Below are 6,874 nucleotides of genomic sequence, written 5' to 3'. Positions count from 1 at the left end.
AGCCCCGGAATCCGACGTGGAGAGCTGGGTGTACGTCCCCACGAGGAGGCGGTCCCCACCTCCGCGGCTCTCCCCTTGCGGGGGTGGTGAAAGCAGCCACGGGGCCTCGGAGAAGACACCAGGCTGGGCGCCCGCCCCACAGTGGGGGCACGTCCCCCGCAGGCCACTTAGCGACGGCCGCCGGCCGGCGGACGGTTGGGTGGCGCGAGACGCTGCGGCCGCCCTGCTACCGGGTTCCTGGGAGGGCGTCCTGGAACCAGCGTCCACACCAAGCCCTTGGAAGGCCCAGGCGACGGAGGAGCCCCGTCAGGCAGGGGCCGAGGACGGTGACGGCCCGGGCGGGGAGGAGCGTGTCAGGCAGGGGCAGAGGACGGTGACAGGTGACAGGCCGGGCGGGAAGGAGTCAGTCAGGCAGGGGCCGAGGAGGAGACGGGCTGGGTAAGGGTTAGGGTTAGAGTCAGGGCACAAGTCACAATCGCAAAGACCTGGAAGCGACCCGAGTGCCCATCGACCCACGAGTGCGTAAATGAAATGTGGCGCGTGGACACCACGGAGTGCTATTCAGCTAGGAGGAGCAGCGGTGAGAGGGCACCTCTCGTGGTTCTCCTGGCCAGAGCTGGAACCCGTTCCAGTAAGCCAGGTAGCCCAAGAATGGACACACGAGCACCACGTGCTCGCGCTCACCAGCAAATGGGTACGAACCGATGGACACCTAAGTGGACACAGAGGAATCACCTTCATCGGGTGGGTGTCGGGCGGGTGGGGGGAGGGGATGGGCATACACCTCCATTAGGAATGGGGTGGGTGCGCACCGACTGGGGCATGGGCGCACTTGAGGCTCTGACCCGAGGGGGGAGGCTGGGAGAGGGCAACGTACCCGACCTTAACATTGGTACCCCCACAATACGCTGGAACGACATCAGAGGTAAATGAATAAGAACACAGGGGGGAGGGGGGCACGGGCAACACATGTCACCTTAATACTTGGACTCCCATCATCTGCTTGAAAAGAGAGAGAAAAGAAAATGCAATCATAGAGATAAGAGACACTTTTTAAAAATAATGAATCCGAAGAGAAAAGTAAAAGGAGGCCTGTGGAGCAGGTCTGGGTGCGACTCCGGATCCCCCAACATCAGGTGCCACCACCAAAGATTCCTACGTGTAGCCCATAGAACCCCAAAAGCAACGGGACGAGTTCTGGTCACATACTCCCTCCAAATGACATCCTGGCCTTCTTCTGGAACTCCCTCCCCTCTCAGACTCTCAAGGTTTCCTCCAGCGTGTCGGTTCCCACAGAGCAGACCTTTGGTCTGAGACCTGACAGTCCAGAAGCCACGCATGCTGCCGCGTGACGGCGGTGTCGCGGCTTGGGACAAGAGGAGGCCCCACGGTGCGGGCTGGGGCGCCAGGCACCGCGGCGGGCGCTGAGGGTGGGGGTGACCCCCACCCCGGGCCGCCGCCTCGCTCCCAGAGAGGGGACAGAACAAGAGGCAAAACAAAAAAAAAAAAAAAGAAGAAGCCTACGGCACCCGGTATTCCCAGGCGGTCTCCCATCCAAGTACTAACCAGGCCCGACCCTGCTTAGCTTCCGAGACCAGACGAGGTCGGGCGCGTTCAGGGTGGTGTGGCCCTAGACGGCGGAGGGCGCCCCTGCCCCGCTCAAGAAGCCGAGCCTCTCTGCGCTTCCCCGCCGCCTCCTCCCGCCCCAGGCCCCGCACCGGCGCTGACCCGCGCCGGGCCGGGCCTGTTGAGTTCACCGGCCGGGTCCGGCGGGCTCCGAGGGACGGGGGTGACAGGCGGGGCGGGGCGGGCAGGGAGCGGTGGGCCGGGGTGGGGGGCTGTCTCTCTATACACACACACACACACACACACACACTCACACTCACACAAGATGCGCCTCCACGGCTGGACTCGCCAAGGTGGAGACCTTCCAGCCCCCTTCCTCTCCTCGCCTGGCCTCCTTCACCTACCCGCCCCCCACCCCCAGCTCGTGGCCGCCCCCGCCGCCGCCGCCGCCGCCGCCGCCGCCGCCGCCGCCGCCGCCGCCGATTGCGCACGCGCGGATCGCCCGCCCTTTGACCCCAGGCAGGGGCCGCCCTCCCCGACAACCCCTTTCAGCTGGGCCCCCCACCCTGTGGGTGGGCTGCCGCCTATTCCCCCGGGCCCCGGGCTGGGGCACAGCGCATGGGGGAGGGGAGCGAGTGTATGGGGCGTCTCTCTCTCTCTCTAGGGATGTGTCCCATGGGTGGGGTGGCGTGGTTTGTGGGGCGCTGAAGAAATCAGTCCCCTCCATCTCCTACCTCTGGAAAACGCCCAAGCCCTTGGAGAACTGCCGGCAACGCGACCGGGGGGGCCGGGACCCTCCTCTGTGTCCTCCTGTGGCCCAGTCCAAGGGGCCGGGGCCTGGGCCTGGCCGGGGCTGCATTGGACCCCGACCACCCTGGCGTGTGGACTCGCTAAAAATCGGCCATTAGATATTGGATTCCAGCTTCATTGAGGTCATTTCACTAATGAGTGCACCGGAAAGAGTTTCCTAATCCATCTGTGAGGGTGGCAACTGAAAGAGAATTTTAAAGCTGACAGAATAGGCGAGGAAAGGCATAGGAGATTTCCACACCCAGTAAGGAAGCCTTTCCCGAAATGGAAGAAAGAAACGAGCAAACAGAAACACCGGTAGCCCGCCAGGATCAGAGTCTGCCCCCGAGAGAAAGTACCCTGACCAGGTTCACCCGTGGGTGGGTGGCGAGCTAGCGGCATTCAGAAGAGCGAGGCCCGCAGTCTGTGCAGAAGACACCTGCACTCGGGTGTGTGTGTGGCGGCACGATTCACAAGCAGCTCCAGATGTTAAGCCAAGGAGAAGCCAGGGAGTTCCCAACGCCCCAGGTGTCCTCAGCCCACGACTGGCTGCTGGGGGAATGCGAAGCCCGGCTCCTTGTCTCAGAGCGGGACAACCAGGAGGTGTGACGTACACCCCGGGGTTCCCAGGAGGATCAGGCTGAAGCTGGGACTTGGCCTGAAAGTGTCCCCTCGCATGGCCACCCCCTTCCCCTTCCTGCTCCTCTACTCCTGGTGCCCCTCCATCCAGGGGCCAGACCTTAAAGAGTCACCCGCAAGAGAATCCTGGTCCCAAAGGAGCCTTCTGGGGGACCCGTGCTGAGAGAGGTTGTGGGCATGGCCCGCTGGGGCTCTGCCCGACCCAGGGCTGAGAGATGCAACCTCCCAGCTCTGGGTCCCTGCAGGGGAAGCGTTGGCAAGCACAGGGCCAGTCCTCCAAAGGCCCAGGTGCAGGGAGCCCAGGCCAAGCAGCCTGTGGAAGAAGCCACCCCGGGAAGACGACTGCAGGCCACGGCCCTTCCCACCTCCTCCTCCTCCTCCTCCTGCTCCTCCACCCCCACCGACCTCCCACCCCCCACCCCCGACATGGCGCAGGGCTCAGAGACACCTCAGACACTTGCTACCCAAAGTGCAAAGGGCATCAGTTGCTCCTCCAAACCCCCCCCCCTGCCCAGCAGACCGCGTCGTCCAGCCAGCCCCCGGGCCTCCCTGGGGTGCCCAGCACAAAAGTGCAGACAACCACCGGACCCTCAATCTCAGTTTTCGGATGTTTTTGCCACTCTAAGGACCCGCAGGCCAGCTGGGCCTTCTGGCAGGACAGAGAGCCCCGGAATCCGACGTGGAGAGCTGGGTGTACGTCCCCACGAGGAGGCGGTCCCCACCTCCGCGGCTCTCCCCTTGCGGGGGTGGTGAAAGCAGCCACGGGGCCTCGGAGAAGACACCAGGCTGGGCGCCCGCCCCACAGTGGGGGCACGTCCCCCGCAGGCCACTTAGCGACGGCCGCCGGCCGGCGGACGGTTGGGTGGCGCGAGACGCTGCGGCCGCCCTGCTACCGGGTTCCTGGGAGGGCGTCCTGGAACCAGCGTCCACACCAAGCCCTTGGAAGGCCCAGGCGACGGAGGAGCCCCGTCAGGCAGGGGCCGAGGACGGTGACGGCCCGGGCGGGGAGGAGCGTGTCAGGCAGGGGCAGAGGACGGTGACAGGTGACAGGCCGGGCGGGAAGGAGTCAGTCAGGCAGGGGCCGAGGAGGAGACGGGCTGGGTAAGGGTTAGGGTTAGAGTCAGGGCACAAGTCACAATCGCAAAGACCTGGAAGCGACCCGAGTGCCCATCGACCCACGAGTGCGTAAATGAAATGTGGCGCGTGGACACCACGGAGTGCTATTCAGCTAGGAGGAGCAGCGGTGAGAGGGCACCTCTCGTGGTTCTCCTGGCCAGAGCTGGAACCCGTTCCAGTAAGCCAGGTAGCCCAAGAATGGACACACGAGCACCACGTGCTCGCGCTCACCAGCAAATGGGTACGAACCGATGGACACCTAAGTGGACACAGAGGAATCACCTTCATCGGGTGGGTGTCGGGCGGGTGGGGGGAGGGGATGGGCATACACCTCCATTAGGAATGGGGTGGGTGCGCACCGACTGGGGCATGGGCGCACTTGAGGCTCTGACCCGAGGGGGGAGGCTGGGAGAGGGCAACGTACCCGACCTTAACATTGGTACCCCCACAATACGCTGGAACGACATCAGAGGTAAATGAATAAGAACACAGGGGGGAGGGGGGCACGGGCAACACATGTCACCTTAATACTTGGACTCCCATCATCTGCTTGAAAAGAGAGAGAAAAGAAAATGCAATCATAGAGATAAGAGACACTTTTTAAAAATAATGAATCCGAAGAGAAAAGTAAAAGGAGGCCTGTGGAGCAGGTCTGGGTGCGACTCCGGATCCCCCAACATCAGGTGCCACCACCAAAGATTCCTACGTGTAGCCCATAGAACCCCAAAAGCAACGGGACGAGTTCTGGTCACATACTCCCTCCAAATGACATCCTGGCCTTCTTCTGGAACTCCCTCCCCTCTCAGACTCTCAAGGTTTCCTCCAGCGTGTCGGTTCCCACAGAGCAGACCTTTGGTCTGAGACCTGACAGTCCAGAAGCCACGCATGCTGCCGCGTGACGGCGGTGTCGCGGCTTGGGACAAGAGGAGGCCCCACGGTGCGGGCTGGGGCGCCAGGCACCGCGGCGGGCGCTGAGGGTGGGGGTGACCCCCACCCCGGGCCGCCGCCTCGCTCCCAGAGAGGGGACAGAACAAGAGGCAAAACAAAAAAAAAAAAAAAGAAGAAGCCTACGGCACCCGGTATTCCCAGGCGGTCTCCCATCCAAGTACTAACCAGGCCCGACCCTGCTTAGCTTCCGAGACCAGACGAGGTCGGGCGCGTTCAGGGTGGTGTGGCCCTAGACGGCAGAGGGCGCCCCTGCCCCGCTCAAGAAGCCGAGCCTCTCTGCGCTTCCCCGCCGCCTCCTCCCGCCCCAGGCCCCGCACCGGTGCTGACCCGCGCCGGGCCGGGCCTGTTGAGTTCACCGGCCGGGTCCGGCGGGCTCCGAGGGACGGGGGTGACAGGCGGGGCGGGGCGGGCAGGGAGCGGTGGGCCGGGGTGGGGGGCTGTCTCTCTATACACACACACACACACACACACACACTCACACTCACACAAGATGCGCCTCCACGGCTGGACTCGCCAAGGTGGAGACCTTCCAGCCCCCTTCCTCTCCTCGCCTGGCCTCCTTCACCTACCCGCCCCCCACCCCCAGCTCGTGGCCGCCCCCGCCGCCGCCGCCGCCGCCGCCGCCACCGCCGATTGCGCACGCGCGGATCGCCCGCCCTTTGACCCCAGGCAGGGGCCGCCCTCCCCGACAACCCCTTTCAGCTGGGCCCCCCACCCTGTGGGTGGGCTGCCGCCTATTCCCCCGGGCCCCGGGCTGGGGCACAGCGCATGGGGGAGGGGAGCGAGTGTATGGGGCGTCTCTCTCTCTCTCTAGGGATGTGTCCCATGGGTGGGGTGGCGTGGTTTGTGGGGCGCTGAAGAAATCAGTCCCCTCCATCTCCTACCTCTGGAAAACGCCCAAGCCCTTGGAGAACTGCCGGCAACGCGACCGGGGGGGCCGGGACCCTCCTCTGTGTCCTCCTGTGGCCCAGTCCAAGGGGCCGGGGCCTGGGCCTGGCCGGGGCTGCATTGGACCCCGACCACCCTGGCGTGTGGACTCGCTAAAAATCGGCCATTAGATATTGGATTCCAGCTTCATTGAGGTCATTTCACTAATGAGTGCACCGGAAAGAGTTTCCTAATCCATCTGTGAGGGTGGCAACTGAAAGAGAATTTTAAAGCTGACAGAATAGGCGAGGAAAGGCATAGGAGATTTCCACACCCAGTAAGGAAGCCTTTCCCGAAATGGAAGAAAGAAACGAGCAAACAGAAACACCGGTAGCCCGCCAGGATCAGAGTCTGCCCCCGAGAGAAAGTACCCTGACCAGGTTCACCCGTGGGTGGGTGGCGAGCTAGCGGCATTCAGAAGAGCGAGGCCCGCAGTCTGTGCAGAAGACACCTGCACTCGGGTGTGTGTGTGGCGGCACGATTCACAAGCAGCTCCAGATGTTAAGCCAAGGAGAAGCCAGGGAGTTCCCAACGCCCCAGGTGTCCTCAGCCCACGACTGGCTGCTGGGGGAATGCGAAGCCCGGCTCCTTGTCTCAGAGCGGGACAACCAGGAGGTGTGACGTACACCCCGGGGTTCCCAGGAGGATCAGGCTGAAGCTGGGACTTGGCCTGAAAGTGTCCCCTCGCATGGCCACCCCCTTCCCCTTCCTGCTCCTCTACTCCTGGTGCCCCTCCATCCAGGGGCCAGACCTTAAAGAGTCACCCGCAAGAGAATCCTGGTCCCAAAGGAGCCTTCTGGGGGACCCGTGCTGAGAGAGGTTGTGGGCATGGCCCGCTGGGGCTCTGCCCGACCCAGGGCTGAGAGATGCAACCTCCCAGCTCTGGGTC

General features: G+C 63.8%; 2 non-coding genes across 2 annotated transcripts; both read right to left on the bottom strand.

Moving 5' to 3' along the window:
• Nucleotides 1-1,517: 1,517 nt before the first annotated feature.
• LOC142869543 (5S ribosomal RNA) lies at nt 1,518-1,636 on the bottom strand. The gene has a single exon (XR_012918122.1). It is a non-coding gene; the product is annotated as a 5S ribosomal RNA (ribosomal RNA).
• Nucleotides 1,637-5,174: 3,538 nt separating this feature from the next.
• Nucleotides 5,175-5,293, bottom strand: LOC142869542 (5S ribosomal RNA). The gene has a single exon (XR_012918121.1). It is a non-coding gene; the product is annotated as a 5S ribosomal RNA (ribosomal RNA).
• Nucleotides 5,294-6,874: the final 1,581 nt, after the last annotated feature.

This window comes from Microcebus murinus, unplaced genomic scaffold, assembly GCF_040939455.1.
Source record: "Microcebus murinus isolate Inina unplaced genomic scaffold, M.murinus_Inina_mat1.0 scaf087_hap2_Mmur4.0, whole genome shotgun sequence".
NCBI lineage: Eukaryota > Metazoa > Chordata > Mammalia > Primates > Cheirogaleidae > Microcebus > Microcebus murinus.
This window is presented reverse-complemented; position numbering and strand designations above follow the sequence as displayed.